Source organism: Phoca vitulina, unplaced genomic scaffold (genome assembly GCF_004348235.1).
Source record: "Phoca vitulina isolate PV1807 unplaced genomic scaffold, GSC_HSeal_1.0 scaffold13, whole genome shotgun sequence".
Taxonomy (NCBI): Eukaryota; Metazoa; Chordata; class Mammalia; order Carnivora; family Phocidae; genus Phoca; species Phoca vitulina.
The window spans coordinates 41,458,877-41,481,962 of record NW_022589716.1 but is presented as its reverse complement, the minus strand read 5'-3'; the positions used below and the strand labels follow the sequence as shown (position 1 = coordinate 41,481,962).

General features: G+C 38.4%; 1 protein-coding gene across 4 annotated transcripts in view; it reads left to right on the top strand.

Annotated features, from left to right (window-relative positions):
• Window positions 1-23,086, top strand: part of VGLL4 (vestigial like family member 4) — a 153,236-nt gene that overhangs the window by 15,857 nt on the left and 114,293 nt on the right. The gene's annotated exons all lie outside the window — the stretch shown is intronic.

Sequence of the window (23,086 nt, the reverse complement as noted above, 5' to 3'; positions counted from 1 at the left end):
GCCCGAACATGTAAGTCTTATAAATGTCATCTTTGGATGCTGGAGCTCCAAGGGTTAACTCAAGGAAGTCATCCTTTCTGGCTTCCCAGCTCTTGAGTGGAGATAGTCCTTAAGTGTCTCTGGAAGTTTAGATAAATGTGTTGCTTGACAGACTAATTGACCAGCAGAGAATTAGAGGTGGAAAAAGTCAAGATCATTCCTATCATAGGTAATATGCAGTGCATATAATGGAAAACAGTCTTGAAAATTCCATTTGCATCGGTGAGAAAGAGCAAATGTTGGGGGAAAAATTCACTAATATAGTGGGGGACAGATGAAAGGAAAGAGAACATGACATTGTCCTCTACAAGGTAACTCCACAATGTGTTAAAGTGGTTTTCCTGCTCATCATATTTGTTTTTAAATGTTCTTGTTCAAAGTTAAGATTGCTTGCTGAACACTATTTGCGAGAATGGCTGTTTTACATGGGAACAAAGTTAAGTGTTCTTTTTCTAAGCACTGACATGCTAATAACAAAAAAAAAATATCTAATGTTGAGCTTTCATACATTGTAAGTTCTTAAAGGTGAACTACTTTCCAGTTTAGAGCTTAATGAATTGGCAGGCTGGAAGGTGCATGTCCTTAAAATATAAGCTCTGCCTTTTTACTGGCCAAGACTTTTGTTTTTCTAAGCCTCTGTTTCCTCATTACTAACACGAAATAGCAACACTTTAGAAGGTATCTGTGAGGATTCAGTGAGCTGTTGCATAGATGGTGCTTATCTTAGCTCTCAGCTCCTGATGGGGGACTTCCATGCTCTGTTCTCTCTTGGCACTTGGTTGGCTTCTGGTAGGACATATTCTCGTCTCTCTATTATCAGTGTGTCTGTATCTTCCCACCGTCTTCTACTACCAACACTCCTACAAGGTTATCTTTAGACTAGTGATTGGATGAGATAACAGAGGGTTTTTTTTGTTTGTTTTTTTCAACCTCGTACATAATCTACATTTACTTAGCTTTTGATTGTTGGGAGGATATAACTACCCTTTGGTGTGGTATAATTATCCCTTGCTAAGGAAATTGAAGCTCAGGGATGTTAAGTGTCATTCTCAAGGACACTGAGCTAAGGAGAGGCAGCTCAGGTTGTAGGCTTTTATCTAACCCACAAAAAACTCCTTTATTGCTTTTGAGTTTGTTTTATAATGCCCACGTTTAGTTAGGATTAGTAAAACAAGATAGTGTTTATACAAATAAAAAATAGAAGTAATGACCTCGGGACAGCTCTTTGTGTCTTGAGGGTAGAGAGTAAAAGTTTCTTCTCTTTTTGTGCTGCTTTCTCAGGTTCAGCCCTGGAGCTCAGCTTCAGGGTCACTGTTCAGGCTGGAGACCAATTCAGTGAGCAGTGATTGGACCCTTATGTATAAGGAGCATACGTAGATGAACAAGGGACAGACACTGCCTTTGTGGAGCTTATGAACTTAACTCTTGCTGCTGTAAAATGTATAGTAGAGGGAGACTGGGCATACTTGGTGATAGAAACAGAATGATAATTTCAAGGGAGAAAGGAATTCTTGCTTTCCTCTTGTGTTTAACACAGCCGTTAGTGATTTGCAGAGTAAGGACCTATGCATATACAAGGCCAGAACGATCACAGAGTAGACTTTATTCTGGAATATTCTTCTTTGGACTCTGGTGATTCCAGTTGGTTTAGAAATGGTCTGGCATGATTCTGGAATCCCTCTGGAATGATTTCAGTTTCTTGGGATCGTTTTTTATATTTAAAGAAGAGGAAAAAAGTCCAAAGATGTCTATAATTATTATTAACATGTAGGCAACATTTTTGAGAAATATTTTTACTGTGGTGGTGTGTGTATCACCACCACGAGAGCACAGAGCTCAAAAACTAGGCATTTGTTGTATTTTTTGTTATCTAGTAATGTAAGTGTATGAAAATTTATGCAAAGTTGAGCATTGAGTCTTCCAGTAGATTTCTTAAGACCTACTTGGGCTTGTTCAGCCTGAATCAGCTTTCTCTGCCCTAGATTAATTCTATTTTAGCTTTTGTTATAAATTGCTCTTACACTTAACATTCTCCTCAACACTTTAAAAAAGTCTTGTGTATGTAATCTGATTTGGGTGTCTTATTACAAACAGAAAAATGTTCTACTACTTGAGATCAGTTTCCCGACTCATGTAGGTGACCTAAATGACTTGTCTTTTCTTTGGCTCACAGAGACTGAAAACTCAGGCATTTTTGAAGATGTTATTGTTTGAGCATTTTGAAGAGAACAGTGCCTATTAGGACTTAAGTCTATAATACCTGATAGCCTTAAGGCTTCATTATGTCTACTAGCAGAGAATAAAAGAAATATCTCAATGGGACACTGTAGAGCTGAAGTCAATAGTGAAATGGTGGTTTTGTAGTAACACAATAGTCATTTATCTGGATGGCCTAGAAGGAATACATTTACTTAAAATAATCATTCCACTGCTCATGAGACATTGATTTAATCAGCATCTAGGGTAATCCTGGAAGGTACTTAATGAAAATACAACGTGAGATTGCCCGTTTTCCGTGTGCTGGAGGAATCTCTCCTTTCAGTCGTGATTGATGCTGGTGCTGGGAAGACCCCAACCTTTTTCCCAGGTCTGTTTCTTAGTAGTCAAAATTGAACAAAATTTGAGGACAGGACACTTAGACACTGAGGTTTATTAGAACAACACTTTGTTGCGTCTTTAACGCAATACTTCATTTTATCGTGATGTTTACAAAATATTTTTGGGAATTTCGTGTAGCTTCTGATGGTGAGATCTTCTTGTGTCTGCCGACTTCTTCACTTAGATTAAAATAATTTTAAGAAATGTGTAGTTTTGGTTTTGAGGATTTTGGTGGAGGGGATAGCACTTTTTGATCCGCTCTGATGAGCATGCCTATGATCAGAAAAAGCGGGATAAGGTTGTTGTGACTGATGTGGAGAGAACAGGAAGAGAAGGCAGCCTTGGCTGGGGTTGCTGCTGTACCCACCAGCTCACTTGCTGAAGGTCACTGAAGGTTGACTAATTGATCATAAAATTACCATAATCCTTCCAAGTAAAGCACTGCCAGGAGTGCAAGCTTTTCTTCTTGTGGGGGCTGATGTCCCGGGTGCAGGGGATATTTTCATGTATATAGGTTGTGGTCTGTTTTGCCTTAAAAAGGAAAAAAAAAAAGCCTGTCTGGGGCACCTGGGTGGCTCAGTCGTTAAGCGTCTGCCTTCAGCTCAGGTCATGATCCCAGTGTCCTGGGATTGAGCCCCGCATCGCATCGGGCTCCCTGCTCCGCGGGAAGCCTCCTTCTCCCTCTCCCGCTCCCCTGCTTGTGTTCCTTCTCTGGCTGTCTCTCTGTCAAATAAATAAAATCTTTAAAAAAAAAAAAAAAGAAGACTGTCTGATTAATTATAAGATAACGATCAATTGCACTCATGTACTGTTTTCTCAGATAAATTTCCCCTTCCTGCAAGATCGTGACCAGCCTCTGCATCAATAAAGTAACCTGGTTGCGGTGTGCACAGGTTATGGGTTCTTTAGCCACCACTTTGCTTTGAGCAGATCGGCTGGATCTGCTCCTGATTTGTTCCTCTCTTTCTTCCTCTCCTCTTATTCTCTTGTTTTTCCTCTCAGCGTCTGTTAGGGTGGCTTTCAAACATTTTTGACCATGGCACAGAGTAAAAAAGTATATTGTGACCCTTGTATTGATATATTGACATAAATGATACAAAAGCTGCATGAAACAAAAATTACCCTGACTTTGCATGATGACATGCCTGTTCTTTATATTCTACTTTATTTAAATGAGAGTTGGGTCATGACTCATTAAATAGACTTTAGGATCCATTGATGAATTGTGACCTGCACTTGAAAAAACATGATTTGGTTTATATCTCCTTTGTTGGATAAACTTGCTGCTGGCTCCTCCCTTCAGGTACTGGGAAGACTTGACTAACACATGGGTCATGCAAATATCATGAGGAATATATTGGTGACTAGACAGAAATGACATCATCATATTCTCTTTCAAGAGTATTGGAGGACTTGGCACCCCAGTTGTAAGCAAACGTGACTACTCCATTAGAGTAGTTCCTTCCTCTCTCAGCCTCTGTTGTTCCCAAATTTTAGAGAGGTGCTCAAGAAAATGGTCTTTCCCCTTTGGTTAAATTTATTTAGCTCCATCTTGTTCCCTAAAGTGTGCTCCTAGCTGTACCACGGCTCTATCAAGATTGCCTCGCAGATGTGGGGCACCTGGGTGGCTCAGTCGTTAAGTGTCTGCCTGAGTGTCATGCTCAGGTCATGATCCCGGGGTCCTGGGATCGAGCCCCGCATCGGGCTCCCTGCTCGGCGGGAAGCCTGCTTCTCCCTCTCCCACTCCCCCTGCTTGTGTTCCCTCTCTCACTGTCTCCCTCTCTCATTCTCTCTCTGCCAAATAATAAATAAATAAAAATCTTTAAAAAGATTGCCTAGCAGATGTTAATTGAAAGGATGCCCATCTGATCATCTGTAGCCTAATTTGATGGCTTTGATCATTGCATTAGTGATTTTTATCCTTCATATCTTAGAACACCCAAGAGGGAAAGCATGCATTTCCATCCATGACAGGGGCCCACTGTGGCAGTGATTCCCGAAGAGAGGAGGAAGGGGTGTTTGTAAGCATTCTGAAAATGCCTTACCAGGTGATTCTGTTGTTGGATCCCTTGTCCCAGCTGAGTTAATGGTCTCATAATACTCCGTAGGGAATTCTGGATCTGGATCTTTAAGAAGGAGGGGCTAGATCCTCCTAAGTGTGAGGTGCTCTAATTCTTTGGCTATCATATATTCGTTAACCAAATTCACCAGTGGTTTATATTTTGTCCCATTTCCTCTGTCATGTCTCTCTCATATATATGTGCATATATTTGTATATATACATATACATACATATGTGTATGTATATATGCAGATTATTTTTCCTGAAACACTTGAGAGTAGGAGATATCAAGCCTCTTTACTCCTAAGCACTTCAGTTATGTATTTCCTTCAAATGAGAACGTTCTCTTGCATAATCACAATATGGTTATCTTTATTAAAATGTTACTTAAATATATATAAGCATAAAACTAGGCACAGAATCTTTATGCATGTAGTTCTTTTGCAATTTCATAACCAGAATATGAATTTATAATTTAAATATAGCCATAAACGTTAACCGTGATACAATAGATAGTAATCTGCTCCAACAAAAGCCTGTTCCTCTAGTGTGGTCCTGCTCTCATGCTGGGTGTGATTCTTCAGTGTCAGGGTGCCTGTACTGCTGTGTCCTTTGACGCAGTTTCTTCCCCACGTTTATCTTTGCAAATTATAAAATACTTCATTATACAGATGGGGGTGACATAAGTTGGCTTTCTCTTAGTGCAAATGTTTGAATTTCATATTAGGCTTATTTCTATCCTTTTCTCATTAGACCAGGAAGAAATGCAAACAGGTCTCTGAAATCATTTGCCAATACCTGGTTGTATAATAAATGTCTGATTTTTTTCCCCCAATTTTCTTTTTTTAAAGTAAACTCTATGTTTAACATGGGGCTCGAACTCACGACCCAGAGAACAAGTCGCATGCTCTCCTGATTGAGCCAGCCAGTTGCCAAAAAGATTCTCATTGAAATAACAACACAAGTGAAAATTCCTCACAGACTTCCGAGCTTTGTCTGTGAACCTCAGTTTAATCACTGTATTATCTCATTTAGTTCTCACAAAAACCCTATTAAGTAGGTATTATATTAGTCCTATTTTATAGATAAGGGAACTGAGGCTTACAGAGTTTAAATGATTTGGATACTAATTATAGTAAATTACAATACTATAAATAAGGATCCTTAGCTGGTAGTGACCCTGCTGAGATTTGAACTCAGGCAGCCCGACTCTGTAGCCTAAACCCTTAACTTCTCTGCTGTATGCCTTCTCAGAGAGAGGGCATTGAAGACTGGACTGCTGAATGAATGCATGAACGAATGCATGAATGCAAACATACATACATACACACATACATACATACATACGAAACTTCTGCATAGTCTACCTCCCTTAATAAGTTAGCAAAGAGGTTTTTCTTTGGAAGATGTTTCCCAGCCAGTGAAATAGCATTTCATAAGTATTAAGTAGCTGTAATCAGCCAAATGTTAGGATGGGTAGTGGCATGTATTCAAGAGCCGCAGGGACCCTGCCATGTGTGTCCGTGGCTCAGATGCTCACAGCCACAGAACTCTTTATTTGGAGCCTTCTTTTCCATGCTCTGATGGGTATGGGCGGCCTCACAAAATAACAGCTCCTTTATTGCCAAAGTGTTCAAGCCGAGATGAGATAACCACTGTGCAGACTCATTGTAGGAGAGACTTGGCAGTGGGTGGGTGGCCATGCTTGCTGACCTAAGATTCTGTGAGTCTGTTAGATCCTAGACTTGCTCAAGGCAAGGATCCTGTTCCATACTGCTTTGTATTCCAAGCATGTGCCATTTGATGCATATGGTTGGCATTTAATAAACATCTGTTGGTGATAAAGTAAGCACTGTAGTGAAAGGCTCATCGCTAAGGAATTAATTTATTTAACACTAGCAAAAATGACTCATTATAATTATCACTATTACTGTACTAATAATGTACAAATTGAAAGGAGTACTGTATTGCACTTGATAATAATTAATAGTTGGCGAAACATTTTCATTTGATGGTTGTAACAGGAACTTTTGCAGTAGGCTGAGTGGGAGGTGTCAGAGAAAAAAATTAAGCTTGAAAACTTCGGATGCCTAATTCAAGATTAAAGTGTAAAAAAAAAAAAAGTTCAAAGTGTGTCCCTTCTCTCAATGCCTTCATATGCAGTCACACGCTGTGATTGCCAAAGGAGCACTTAATAACAGAGCATCATCTGTCGCTGGGGAGTGCAGCAGACTCCAGGGGAGGCAGGCGTGAGGTCTTGGGGGAGCTTGTCTCTTCCTCCGACTCCATGTTCCCAAGCCTCCTTTGGACTTTCGAAATAAGGACTGAATTTACTGCCCTTTCTAAAGGTTGGAGTCACTAATAATATGCTTTGTGCTTTCAGTTATGTCCCCTTTTGTGAACAATGGCACTGAAAATATCATCTCCCAGAAGTTTATTTTACTTTTAAAAAAGTTCATAAAACATAAGGTGGGAGAGTACTTATGTGCTTTAAGACACTCTAGGTGTGGTCAGTTGCTTTAATCAAAGTTTGCCTCCCAGGGTAGGTACCTGGCATATAATCAGAAGGGCTGCCCTCCAGAGACAGCTACTACAAATGTCTCTGCTATTTTTGTACTTTTATATCAGCTCAGATTAGCATAATAAATGTTAGAAATGGATCTCCACTGGTGAAAATAATGGCTCGTTAATTAGCATAATGGATGTTGGAAATAGATTCTTCCACCGAATAGCTCTTAGCCACTTGAGGATGGTTTATTATGTTTCCTTTAAACCAATATTTCTCAGTCTTTAGAAATCCACGCTTTCCTTTAATACACATAAAAATGTAATGAGCTATTTTAATGTCGTTTGCAATTCAAAGTTTCAGAGTCAAGAATCCTTGGATGAAGTACTTATTTTTTTCATTTGACGCCCGTCTTCCTCAGTGTCCCCTCTGCTTCCCAGCATGTTCCTTCTTTCCCGCTCTGCATCTGGAGAATCACTGCCCTGAGCAGGATCTTCTCCACACGTTCCCCAGCACCCGCAACCATTCTCTGTTGAATAGGCCTTCTAAACTCACCGTTGGGAGTCACTGTCTCCTCTGCCACCTCTGGCTCCTCCATGTCCCTCCTATAATAGGTACATTCACATGTAAGCAGTGATTTTTGTGTGTGGTCTGGGGATAGTGTACCTGGTACTACCACCAGCTTTGATCTGGAGTTCTTTGGGATGGAGGGACAGAGGGAGTGGGAAGGGAGACTGGTGCCAAGGGCAGCAAGCAGCCACATGTAAGGCTGTAGGGAGCGGGGGAATCCTGGAGAACACAGGGCTCTTTGCCCCTTTTCAGGAGGCAGCCACAACCCAGCTCCAGTCACAGTCATGTCAGAGCTGACTCATGGGAGCTGTCTGCGTGCGGCTCAGCTCAGGGCACCATGCTGGGAACTTGCAGTCCGCCACTGTGGGAGCAGTGTAAATGCTGTGGCAGAAGCTACAGATTGGGGCTTGTTTGGTCTTTCCTCCCATCAGAGCCAGTTAACACATACCAGTGCTCATGGGCTCCCGGTGATTCCTTTTACATGGGAATATGGGGCTGGGTTTGCCAAATTTTCTGATTCTTTTTTTTTTTTTAAGATTTTATTTATTTGTGAGAGAGACAATGAGAGACAGCATGAGAGGGAGGAGGGTCAGAGGGAGAAGCAGACTCCCTGCTGAGCAGGGAGCCTGATGTGGGACTCGATCCCGGGACTCCAGGATCATGACCTGAGCCGAAGGCAGTCGCTTAACCAACTGAGCCACCCAGGCGCCCAAATTTTCTGATTCTTGAAGACAAACTGAATCCTGGATTTTTATGTAAAATGTGTAGATTTTTAAAATTCCATTTGAGCCAAACAGTCATTTCCTTGCCGAGATCAGACCTGTAAGTATCTATCTAGTATGTGCTTTTCTGGTCTAGTTTCAATACTTCTATTAATATGACCTGAAATAATAGTAGATTTTTAAAAGAAAGCAATCTACATGAGCTTCTCTCCCTCCTCTCATTGTAGTTGTGAATTACTATAGCAATTCTTTAAGAGCTGAAAACATCGAACCACTTCCTAGTATCTCTCATTAACTTAATACGGAAGCTAATTTGGATATGTGTATATTTTTTCTTCCCATTCAGATTTTCTGTTAAAAGACAGAGGCCACATCTTTGCTTCACCTTGTTTCGCTTTCTTAAAGATTTGTTACACGCTTATGAAATACTTATTGACTTGATTTTGGATGTGGATGTAATTTGCAGAAGGAATACATTTGGGTTTACACTTTTAGGGAAATAGCATCAACTTTGAAAGATCAAACTGTTACATCCTTAGTGGCTTTAGATTTATTGTAACTGCCTTTTTATTGGATCAAACTCTTGATTCCTTGTAAATGAAATGAATAAATCTTTCTATTTGAAATCTGGGGAAGTTCCCATTTCCTTCTCTAGGACCGTCTTTCTCATAAACTTTATATGTGGTTTTTTTTTTTCTCCCTCTGAAAAATATTGCTTAAATGTCACTTTCATGGAACTTGCCATATTTAACTGGATTGTAGTCACTGTTTTAATGAACTTGACAAAGCAGAAATCTGTTTTGTTCACCAGTAAGCAAGGGTTGAGAAGAATGATTTTTCTTTTCCTTAGCAAAGTGCTCATTGGGGTGCCTTGAATAAAACAGTTTAAATTACGAAGGAATATTTCATTTAGGAACTCAGGAGGACAAACTGGATTTTGGGGGTAAAATGACAGCCTGAACACATGCCTTTAGCTCCCCTTTTAATAAAAACCCTTTAAAATAACAAAATACAGACCTTTAAAAAAAATCTGTTACACTGCTAGAAAACCACAAAAGGTGCCTACCTTTAGTAGACCAAAAGTTAGGAAGAATTCCTGGAAAACTGAAAACAGATGGGATTAGACTGACAAAAGGAAACAAAAACAAAAACAAAAAATCATAACCCAAAACACAGGTGCAGAAGAAAATGGCATTAAAAGCAGAGCTTATAGTGACTAACCGCTACTGACAGGAAGGGGCCCTAGAGCCAAATTCATGAAACTAAAGTATTGCATTTATGACAATGACTCTCTGGCAAAGAGCTGAGAACTGTGCTCTGAAGAAAGTGAACACTCCGTCTTGGGAGCATTCCTCCAGTGGGTGTAGGGATCTGAGAGAAGCAGAGTAGAGCTTAAGATCAGTGTGATCACCCCCCACAAAAAGCAGGGTGGGCAAGGCAATGTAAGCCTTCCTGTAGGCAGTGTCTACAAAAATCCTTCACCACTAGAGGAAAGACTTTAATATTTCTGCAGGTTTGTGTTTGTCTCCCAGCCTGCTGTCTTGCCGGTTTCCCATTCATATACCCTAAAGCACAGCCGGGTCAATGGACACCTCTTCTACTCTTACATAGAGCCTACAGTTGCCCCTCCCCAAGGAGAGACCCAACGCTAGCTAGCCCGGAGAGGCATGCATTAGCTGCCCTTGTTGATTGACCTAGTCTTTTCTGCTGAAGTATGAATGAATATCAAAGGATCATCCGACATTCAAGGAAAGCAAATAGGATGAAAGAAAGACCCAGAGTAAGCAGACTTCGTGGAATATAGGAGAAGCTGAAAACATGTTAGTTGGTATCTTCAAAAAGATTTGAGGTAGTGAATATGTTAGATAATAGCCTGCTATGAAAAAATATTATTTCTGCAAATAAAGTTCATGGAAATTTAAAATAGGGTTATTGAACTTAAAAGATTAAATGCATCAGCTTTAGAATCAGGTGGATATGATTAAAGACAAATTTAGTGATCTGGAAGATAGGCAACAAAATTTTGCAGAATATAACAAGGAACTTAGGAAGTAATAGAGATCTAAAACATCCATCAGATGCAAGTTTTGGTGGGATGAGGCCAAAGAAGTACAGAGAAGATGCATTTATTAGAAAAATAGGAAATTAATGGGCCCAATGAACAGCCAAAATAATAATAGTAATAGTAGTAGTAATAACAGCAAAGTAGAAAGAGAAGAATTGATCTCTGCTTTTATTTTTATAAATAAAAATGAAAATTAGCCTAAATGATAAAAAAGTTTTTTTTTTTTTTAAATAGACCAATAAGTGACATAAATCATTGGTGAATTGATAAGGGAAAAGAATATATGCAATTATAGAACATTAGAGATGACAAAAGGGGCATTATAATGAGTATTGATGAGAATAATACACAAATACAAATACACATATAACAAACAATGAAAAATTGTAGGTGAAATGGATGATTTTATTTGAATCACAGAGAGGCAGAAAACCTGAATTTTGGTCAGTGATTTTAGGAAAAATTGAAGAGGTAGTCAGAGATATGAGCCCCAGATGGTTTTATAAGTGAATTTTATCAAGTCTTCAAGAAACAAATCTCCTGTAACACTATTCTGGTGTGTAGAGCACTTTCTAACTCCTCTGTAAGGGTAATGTAACTATGATACTAGAAGTGGACAAGGAAAGCACAAAGCATATGTGTATATTATAAGTCAATTTCCCTTCTAACATAGATATGAAGATCTACATTAAGTATTAAAAAATTCAGTCTAGCAGTGTATTAAAAGTAACATATTACACGTGCAGGTAAGTTGTTTGCATCATAGGAATGGGAGGATAGGTCAGTAACAGAAACTCTTATAATGTAATAAATTATTTGTATTACTTTAGTAGATTAAAAGAATAAAAATCCATGTAATGTTCATGACAGGAATTCAAAAAGTACTTGATGAAATTCAGCATCAGTATATGATAAAAACTTAGCAGGAGAAAAGTACTTCCTTGCATTGATAAAAGTTAGAATATGATATCACTATCAGTATATGATAAAAACTTAGCATGAGCAAAAGAAACTTTCTTACATTGATAAAAGTAACCCACTAGAAACCTATGATCAATATGTTTAATGAAACAGTTTAAGTCAGGAGCAAGGTAACTCAAATAGCATTGAACTTGAGGTTCTACCTAATTAATTTTTTTTCAGGGTTTTTTTTTTTTTTTTAGTTTTTAATTTTATTTTAGCTCCAGTATAGTTAACATACAATGTTAAATTAGTTTCAGGTGTACAATATAGTGATTCAACAATTCTGTGCATTACTCAGTGCTCATTATGATAAGTATACTCTAAATCCCCTTTACCTCTTTCACTCATCCCCCCACCCACCTCCCTTCTGGTAGCCATCAGTTTGTTCTCTGTAGTTGAGAGTCTTTTTGGTTTGTCTCTCTCTCTTTTTTTTTTCCTTTGCTCATTTATTTTGTTTCTTAAATTCCACATATGGGCAAAATCATATGGTGTTTTTCTCTGACTTATTTTGCTTAGCATTATACTCTCTAGCTTCATCTGTGTTGTTGCAAATGGCAAGATTTCATTCTTCTTTATGGCTGAATAATATTCTGTCTCTCTCACACAAACGCACACACACACCCCCTACATCTTCTTTATCCATTTATCTATCGATGGACAGTTGGGTTGCTTCCATATTTGGCTATTGTAATTAATGCTGCAATAAACATAGGGATGCATGTATCCCTTTGAATTAGTGTTTTTGTAATTTTGGGGGCAAATACCCAGTAGTGTGACTACTGGATCATAGGGTAGTTCTATTTTTAACTTTTTGAGGAACCTCCATACTGTTTTCCACAACCATTTGCATTCCCACCAGCAGTGCATGAGGGTTCCTTTTTCTCCACATCTTCACCAACACTTGTTGTTTTTTATGTATTTTATTTTAGCCATTCTGACCCATGTGAGGTGATATCTCATTGTAGTTTTGATTTGCATTTCCTGATGAGTGATGTTGAATGTCTTTTTGTGTGTCTTTTGGCCATGTGGATGTCTTCTTTGAGAAATGTCTGTTCGTGTCTTCTACTGTTTTTTAATTGGATTATTTGTTTTTCTGGTGTAAATTCTTAATATATTTTGGATACTAACCCTTTATTGGATATGTCATTTGCAAATATCTTCTCCCATTCAGTAGGTTGCATTTTAGTTTTGTTAATTGTTTCTTTGCTGTGCAGTAGCTTTTTTTTTTTGATGTAGTCCCAATAGTTTATTTTTGCTTTTATTTCCCTTGCCTCAGGAGTCATATCTAGAAAAATGTTGCTATGGCTGATATCAGAGAAATTACTCCTGTGCTCTTTTCTGGATATTTATGGCTTCAGGTCTTACATTTAGGCCTTTAATCCATTTTGAGTTTATTTTTGTGTAGGATGTAAGAAAGTGGTCCGGTTTCATTCTTTTGCATGTAGCTGTCCAGTTTTCCCAACAGTGTTTATTGAAGAGACTTTTTCCAATTGCATATTCTTGCCTCTTTTGTTGAAGATTAATTGACCATGTAATTGTGGGTTTATTTCTGGGTTTCCTCTTCTTTTTCATTGATCTGTGTGTCTGTTTTTGTGCCTATCTCCTACTGTTTTGTTTACTACAGCTTTGTAATATAACTTGAAATCTGGGACTATGATACTTCCAGTTTTGTTTTTCTTTTTCAGGATTGCCTTGGCTCTTCGGGGTCTTTCGTGATTCCATAGAAATTTTAGAATTGTTTTAGTTCTGTGAAAAATGCTGTTGGTATTTTGATAGGGATTGAATTCTAGCTAGTGAATTTTTAAAAACTGAAAGGTATAGGCAAAACTGTAATTTTCAGATGTTTATAAATAGTCTACTAGAAAAATCACAATGTCCCCATGTATTGTAACAGGAAAAAACTACTAGAACTAATAAAAGACTGAAATAAGGTGGCTGGTTATAAGAGTAGCATTTAAAAAATCAGTATTATCCTTATTCACTTGTAATAACCAGTTAGAAATTATCTCTAAAAAAGTCTTATTCACATACCAACCATCGATATAAAATATTTAGGAAAATACCTAACAAGAAACATGTAAGACCAACATGAAGAAATCATAAAACTGTCGAATGACATGAAAATGATCTGAATAAAAGAAAATACCATATTCCTGAGTAGAAAGATTCAAATAAAGATGTCAGTTACATTCATTTTAATCCTAATCAGATTCCATAATTCAGGATGATCCTAATCAGAATATCAAATATAATTTTTAAATTGATAAGCTGATTCTAAAGTTTATGTCAAAATTTTTGAAAAATAAAGGGTGGGGAGGGAAGGGACTTGCTATATCAGGCACTAAAAAACTCTATAAATTGTATTACTATAAAGGAATTAAAATGGGGGAATATCGGCATTGGGATAACTAGAGCAGTATGTTAAACTTTTTAAAATCCGCGATCCATAGCAACAAAAGCATTTTACAGTCAAATCAGATTTCATGGGATAATGGAGATAGTGTGCAGGAAGTTTGTTGGGGGGTGCTGTCAGGATTATCCCTGTGGGGGAAGGGAAGCACGCAGGAGCCCAAGGAGAAGTTGGGTTCGTAGACTCAGTCCCAGCAGGCCCTGCCTCTCTTCTGTCTCAGGCCGTTTCCTGGTGAACCCAGCTTATAGCAGACCTCAGTGCAAACGGATGCTAATTTAGGATTACCTGGATGGTGAGGACCTTGATTATTCTCTTGTTCAACCTTCTTTCTGATGAACAGGTGCCCTCTGCAATATTCCTGATGTTTAGCTCTCTGTCCTCTGCTTGAATGTAAGAGGTGGAGAGTTTATTATGTAACTGCACTGTCAGTGTTGAACACTTTGAGGATTTAGAGCACTTTTATTATAATTATTTTTAAAGATTTTATTTATTTGAGAGAGAGAGCGTGCGCACGATCAAGGGGAGGGGCAGGGGGAGAGGGAGAAGCAGACTCCCTGCTGACACGTGGGGCTCAATCCCAGGACCTGAGCCAAAGTCAGATGCTTAACCTACTGAGCCACCCACGCACCCCTAGAGCACTTTTATTATTGAGTGAAAATCTGTATCCCTGTAACTTTCTCTCCTTAGACACACTTCTCTCAGGTATTCAAAATATCTCTTCTAATCCTTGGAATTGTTCCAGTTTCCACCCTTGGGAAAATTGAAGAAAGTTATCACATTTCCTTTAAGTTTCTTCTTTGATCCTTTTGAAATGCCTCATTTTCTCAGCTATTTCTTATATGATGTCCTTTCTTTATTTTTTCCTCCAGCTTTATTGAGGTATAATTGACAAAACTGTGTATACTTAAGATATACAGCATGATGGTTTGATATCCGTATGCAATGTAAATGATTACCACAATCGAGTTAATTAATACATCCATCACCTCACATTGGCAAATTTTTTGTGTGTATGTGGAGTGAACACTTAAGATCTACTCTGTTAGCAAATTTCAAGTGTACAATACAGTATTTTCACCTGTAGTCACCAATGCTGTACATTAGCTCCTCAGAACTTATTTATCCTTAACTGAACGTTTGTGCCCTTTGACCAACATCTCCCCCATTTCTCCCCCCACCCCCACCCCTAGCAGTTAATTTTCTACTCTCTGTTTCTACTCTCTGTTTTTATGAGTTTGACTTTTTTAGATTTCATGTATAAGATCATACAGTATTTGTCTTTGGTTTATTTCACTTAGCCTGTCCTCCAGATTCATCCATGTTGTCATGAATGGCAGGATTTTCTTCTTTTTGTGTGTGTGCGTGCACGCGTGTGTGAATAATGCTCCACTGTATACGTATACATACTACATTTTCTTTATCCGGTCATCCACTGATGGACACTTAGGTTGTTTCCCTATATTAGCTACTGTGACTAAGGCTGAAGTGGACATGGGAGTGCAGCTGTCTCCTGCAGATACTGTTTTCATTTCTTAGTGTATATATCCAGAAATGGGATTGCTGGATCATACAATAATTCTATTTTTAATTTTTTGAGGAAACTCCATACTGTTTTCCATAGAGGCTGCACCAATTTACATTCCTGGCAACAGTTGTACAAGGGTTTCCTTTTCTCCATGTCCTTGCCAGTATTTGTTATCTTACCTTTTTGATAAGAGTCATGCTAACACATGTGAAGTGATATTTCATCATGGTTTTGGTTTGCATTTCCCTGATGATTAGTTGATGTTGAGCACCTTTTCATATATCTGTTGGCTATTTGTATATCTTCTTTGGAAAAATATTCAAATTCTTTGCCCATGTTTTGATTAGGTAATTTGCTTTTTTTTTTTGCTATTGAGTTGTATGAATTCCTTATATATTTTGAATGTCAACCCCTTATCAGATATATAGTTTGCAATTTTTTTTCCTGTTCTGTGGGGTTGCCTTTTCATTTTTTTGATTTTCCTTTCTCAGTGCAGAAGCTTTTTAGTTTGATGCAATCCTACTTGTTTATTTTTGCTTTTGTTACTTGTGTCATATCCAGAATATCATTGACAAAACTAGTATCAAAGAGCTTACCCCCTCTATTTTCTTTTAGGAGTTTTATGGTTTCAGTTCTTACGTTTAAGTCTTTAATCCATTTTGAGTTGATTTTTGTATACGGTATAAGATAAAGATCCAGTTCATTCTTTTGCATGTGGATGTACAGTTTTCCTAACACCGTTTATTTAAAAATTTTTAACTTTAAATTCAATTTAATTAACATATGCTGTATTATTAGTTTCAGAGGTAGAATTCAGTGATTCATCAGTTGCATATAACACCCGATGCTCATTACATCATGTGCCCTCCTTAATGCCCATCACCCAGATACCCCATCCTCCCACCCACCTCCCCTCCAGCAACCCTCAGTTTGTTCCCTATAGTTAAGAGTCTCTTATGGTTTGTCTCCGTCTCTGTTTTCCTCTTATTTTATTTTTCCTTCCCCTCCTCTATGTTCATCTGTTTTGTTTCTTAAATTCCTCATATGAATGAAATCATATGGTATTTGTCTTTTTCTGACTGACTTATTTCGCTTAGCATAATACCCTCTAGTTGCATCCACATCGTTGCAAATGGCAAGATTTCATTCTTTTTGATGCAGAGATATTCCATTGTATATATATATACCACATCTTCTTTATTCATTCATCTGTTGATGGATATTTGGGCTCTTTCCATATTTTGGCAATTGTGGACATTGCTGCTATAAACATTGGGGTGCATGTGTCCCTTTGAATCAGTGTGTTTGTATCCTTTGCATAAGTACTTAGTAGTGCAATTGCTGAGTCATAGGGTAGCTCTATTTTTAACTTTTTGAGGAACCTCCATTCTGTTTTCCAGAGTGGTTGCACCAGTTTGCATTCCCACCAACAATGTAAGAGGGGTCCCCTTTCTGCCAACACCTGTTGTTTCTTGTGTTGTTGATTTTAGCCATTCTTAATGACAGGTGTGGGGTGGTATCTCATTGTGGTTTTGATGTGTATTTACCTGATGCCGAGTGATCCAACACCATTTATTGAAGAGACTCCTTTCCCAGCCTGTATTCTTGGAACCCTTCTCATAGGTTAGTTGACTATGTATGTGTAGGTTTATTTCTGGGTTCTCAATTGTGTTTCATTGGCCTATGTGTCTGTTTTTATGTAGTACCTTACTGTTTTGATTACTGTAGCTTTCTAATATAGTTTGAAATCAGGAGGTGTGATGCCTCTAGCTTTGTTCTCTCTCAATATTTCTTTGGCTCTTCAGGGTCTTTTGTGGTTCCATACAAATTTTAGGATTGTTTTTTTCTATGTCTGTGAAAAATGCCATTGGAATTTTGATAGAGGTTGCATTGAATCTGTAGACTGCTTTGGATAGTATGGACATTTTAATAATAGTAATCTTCTAATCCATGAGAAGGAGATGGCTTTCCATTTTTTTTAATTTTATTTATTTATGAGATTTTATATTATTAATTATTTATTAGAGAGCGCATCAGCTGGGGGAGGAGCAGGGGGAGAGGGACAAGCACACTCCATGCTCAGTGTGGAGCCTGATGTGGGGCTCAATCCCAGGACCCTGAGGTCATGACTTGAGCTGAAATCGAGAGTCGGAGGCTTAACGGACTGAGCTGCCTAGGCACTCCTCTTTCCATTTCTTGTGTGTCATCAATTTCTTTCCTTAATGTCTTATAGTTTTTTATGTACTGAACTTTTGCCTCCTTAGTTAAATTTCTAAATCCCTTAGCATTATTAATTTTATTCCTGTTGTCTTTATTCTTTTTACATGTGGTTCAAACCAGGCCTTTGTCATATTACTCCCTTTTCCATAATACGATCAGTTATTATGCCATTTTTAGGACCTGTGTCAGCTGCTCTCTCTGCCTGGAATGCTCTTCTCTCAAATCAGAATTCCTGGCTCTTTCATATTCGGTCCTCAGTGTGGATGTCTCCCAGGGCCACAGTATGACTTTCATGAGTCTGAGGCACTTTTGCCTTTGCAGGTGTCTTTTCATAAAAAAAAAAGTATTAAAAATTATATTTTATGACTTGGTATAAAGATGAATATATTATTATTACATATTAAAACATTGTCTTTAGCCTGAAAGTTCACATTTTCTTCTGATTTTGAAACAAACCATTTTCATGGTCTCCCCAAAATATTGCAGGCTCTAGGGACTGTGTCCTCCTTAGGGCAGTGTCATGATCTGTTGCATGATACTACGGTATGTATTATATTCACTGCTGTACTCTTAGTGTCTGGAGTAGAGCCAGGCTCATGAATGAAAGAAGAAAGAAAGAAACACTGGGCTCCAAGTGGAGAACTCTCTTCTGACTAAAGTACATGAGAATTATATATTCCTAAAATGTTTAAACATTTAAGTTTTTTTATTTTTTTTATTTTTTATTTTTTTATTTTTTTTTTATTTTTTTAAAGATTTTTATTTATTTATTTGAGAGAGAGAGAATGAGAGAGAGCACATGAGAGGGGGGAGGGTCAGAGGGAGAAGCAGACTCCCTGCCGAGCAGGGAGCCCGATGCGGGACTCGATCCAGGGACTCCAGGATCATGACCTGAGCCGAAGGCAGTCGCTTAACCAACTGAGCCACCCAGGCGCCCTTAAGTTTTTTTAAAAAAAGATTTGTATTTATTTATTTATTAGAGAGAGAGAGAGCAAGCACATGAGCAGGAAGGAGGGGCAGAGGGAGAGGGAGAAGCAGACTCGCCACTGAGCACGCGGGACTTGATCCCAGGACCCTGGGATCATGACCCGACCTGAAGGCAGACACTCAACCAACTTAGCCACCTAGGTGTCCTCCCCGCTACCTTTTTTTTTTAAAAAGATTTTATTTATTTATTTATTTATTTATTTATTTATTTATTTATTTTTTAAAGATTTTATTTATTTGTCAGAGAGAGAGAGAGAGAGAGAAAGAGAGAGCACAAGCAGAGGGAGAAGCAGGCTCCCCGCTGAGCAGGGAGCCCCATGCGAGACTCGATCCCAGGACCCTGGGATCATGACCTGAGCCGAAGGCAGACGCTTAACGACTGAGCCACCCAGGCGTCCCAAGATTTTATTTATTTATATTGTTCAATTTTTAAAGTTGTTTCTTATTTTCCCATTTATGCATGATGCTAAACATCTTTTATTCAGACAACTTCTCCATTGTCTTCTCCCCTTTGGGGTTATTTCTTTACAGTGAGTTTCTAGACAGAAATTACTAGGTCCAAATTTGTGTGTATGCTTCCGTCATGGTGTCCTGTAGTCTTTAATAAAAAACTATTCTCTGAAAAAAAACCAAAAACCAAACTATTCTCTGGTTCTTATTTTATCACATATAGTTGAATTTTCAGTTAAGTAACCTTTTGATATGTGGAGTGAATCGCTTAATATTTTCTATTTATTGTCTTATATGTTGTTAGTTTATTATTTCCAAGTATATATGAAATTCTTGAGGGTAGGATTCTATATTCTCAGACCAGCACAGTATAGAACTTATGAGTAGGTGCTCAGTTTTGGTTGCTTGGTTGAGAAAAAAAGAGAAGTTTATTTATTTATTTATTTTTAAAGATTTTATTTATTTATTTGACAGAGAGAGACATAGTGAGAGCAGGAACACAAGCAGGGGGAGTGGGAGAGGGAGAAGCAGGCTTCCCGCAGAGCAGGGAGCCCGATGTGGGACTCAATCCCAGGACCCTGGGATCATGACATGAGCCGAAGGCAGACGCTTAACGACTGAGCCACCCAGGCGCCCCAAGAAAAAAAGAGAAGTTTAGAAGGGAAGCTAATTCTGGGGGAAAGATGACAAAACATTATTGATATCTGGTAAGATTATCATTTCTAGAAGTCTGCGTTTGGAATTTATTCCAGAAAGAATAACAGTTGACTTCATGGGAAGGGATCATCTGTGAGGGAGAGAAAATCATAGCAGATAAAAGCAAGGCAGATGAGCCCTGGGAAGGGTAAGGAAGGGGAGGGGATGGAAGGTAGGGGAAGGATGCTGCCATGTACTGAGTACCTATTACAATGGTGTGTGCATTTCTACATGCAGTCGTCACAGTAATTCTACCCTTCCATCCGTCCATTCAACAAATATTTATTGAATGCTTCTGGCATGTCAGGTGCCATGCTAAATAATGACATGGAGGTATCATCTGCTTTGGCAGAGATCAGGACTTTGTCATCTCATAGCCAATTGGGGTAGGAAATCAGACTTCACTGACTTCATAGTGCATATCCTTTCCAGTATGCTATTTCGGCATAGGTGAACATTAAATTGACTATTGGGAGTTAATCATGCACATTTTATTTAGAATTTTGTTAAGGGACTTGGTGTAAGTGCTATCCATGAGAGAAAAGTAGTATCCAGCAAGGCAGCCCACGGAGTCTTCCCACTATCCTCCCCACTGCCCTTCTGGAATCAATCTTAGTATATTATGGGACCCTATATATTTTAGTGTAGTCTGCCTTGCATTTAAACTTTTTATTTGTCAGTCTGTCTCTCCTACACATTTTGGTATCACAGAGTATCTTTGGATAGTACTTTAAACAAAATAGTTATTTTATTTAAAATTGAATATTATTATTTCTCTTAGTAGGTATGAGTTTGGTAGTGTGTTGGGATATTTGATTATTATACTGCTGTGGAAAATAGCACATGGTTGTAATAATAGGGAATATTGAAAAATGAGATGGCTTTTCTTAGGGACATCTCTTGGCAATGATTGTTAAAAAATGAATATACTTAATTTGTTTTGTGGAAACTTCACAACATAAACAAGTAGGGAGAACATTATAATGGGCTCTTTTATACGTTCAATTGGATTAGGATATGTTGAGGGTCACAGCTAAACAAAAGCCAGTTTAAAAGGAAAGCAACATTGTGACCAGGAATGGCATTCCTGCTGGAAGATAATTAGTATGTAGGTCAGAATTAATACTGTGTTATCTCTGGAGTAAAAAATACCATGGTAGTAAGAATTTAGCTATGGATCAGAGGTATTTTATTTTGTGTGAATCTTTAGGGATTCTATTCTTGAGACCTGAGCTCTGAGAACAGTAGCTTTCATTGAAGCTGGCCCATGAAATTAGTAATTTATATTTTTTATTTTTTTAAAGATTTTATTTATTTGAGAGAGAGAGAGAGAGAGAGCGTGCACTAGCATGAGTTAAGGGGAGGGGCAGAGGCAGAGGGAGAAGCAGGCTCCTTGCTGAGCAGGGAGCCTGACCGGGGTCTCGATCCCAGGACCCTGGGATCATGACCTGAGCCGGAGACAGATGCTTAGCTGACTGAGCCACCCAGGTGCCCCTTCTATTGATTATTTTTAAGACTTCTATCATTATTTTAATTTTCTGGAGCTCTTTTTAAAAGTCACACCCTCGGGGTGCCTGGATGGCTCAGTGGTTAAGCGTCTGCCTTCGGCTCAGGTCATGATCCCGGGGCCCTGGGATCAAGCCCCGCATTGGGCTCCCTGCTCAGTGGGAAGCCTGCTTCTCCCTCTCCCACGCCCCCTGCTTGTGTTCCCTCTCTCACTGTGTCTCTCTCTGTCAAATAAATAAAATCTTAAAAAAAAAAAGTCACCCCCTCTTTCACCAATGCTGTATCTCTCTGAGGCAGTTGATACATTAAAAAAATTTCCTTCTTGCACGATCTTTGGGTTGCTTTTTTTGGTTTGATTTGGTCTCTTTCTTGCATGTTAGTAGCTTTCCTCAAATATCTACTTGTCTACTGATCATTAACGTCAGGGAAGAAATGACTGAATTCAATAAAAGGCAGAGGGACGCTTGTACTCTGAGCCCCACATGAGATATCACCTTGCTCCTGTCAGAATGGTTGATATTTATCAAAAACACAAGAAACAACAAGTGCTGGAGAGGATGTGGAGAAAAGGGAACCATGGTGACCTATTGATGGAAATGTAAACTGGCACAGCCAGTGTGGAAAACAGTATGGAGGTTTCCCAAAAAATTAAAATTGAACTGCCATATGACTTAGCAATCCTCTTTCTGGATATTTATCTGAAGGAAACAAAAACAGGATATTGAAGAGATAGATGCACTTGCATGTTCATTGAAGCATTATTCACATTAGCTGAGACCTGGAAGCAACCTAAATGTCAATCAGTAGACGAAGGGTAAAGAAAATGTGGTGTCAGTGTATACAGTGGAATATTATTCAGCTATAAAAAGAAGGAACTCTTGCTATTTTAGCAACAGTATGGATGTACCTTGAGGGCATTATGCTAATTAAATAAGGCAGAGATACGCAAATGTCATATGACCTCACTTCTATGTGGAATCTTAAAAATAAAAGAACAGGGGCACCTGGGTGGCTCAGTTGGTTAAGCATCTACCTTCAGCTCAAGTCATGATCCTGAAGTCCTGGGATCAAGCCCCCGGCATTGGGCTCCCTGCTCAGTGGGGAGTCTGCTTCTCTCTCTGCTCCTCCCCGCCCTGCTTGTGTTCTCTCTCTCTCACTCACTCTCTCTCAAATAAATAAATAAATCTTCAAAAAAATAAAAATAAAATAAAAAACAAACTCATAGTTACAGAGAACAGATTGGTGGTTGCCAGAGGCAGGGAGGGGCATAGTAGGTGAAATGAGTAAAGTGTGTCAAAAGGTACAGACTCCCAGTTGTAAAATAAGTAATTCCTGGGATGTGATGTATACAGCCTGGTGACTATAGTTAACAATACCGTATTGTATATTTGAATGTTGCTGAGAGTAGATGTTTAAAATTCTCATCAGAAGAAATTGTAACTGTGTGGTGATAGATGTTAATTAGACCTCTTGTGATCATTTCACAACACATACAAATATTGCATAATTATGTTGTACACCCGAAACTAACATAGTTATATGTCAATTATATTTCAGTTAAAAATAAATAAATGTAGTCAGGATCCGTAGAAGATCTCTTTAGAAAAAGCATAAAAAAAAATTAGGAATATATTTGTTAACTTATTTTTAAGCCCTTAACTTTTGAAAGTTGGTATTAGTAATGGTAACAGAACTAGCCTTTAAGGCAATTAGAGTAAGTAATGTATACAATGAGTTCACGAGTAAAAGCGGAATCTCTTATGTAAT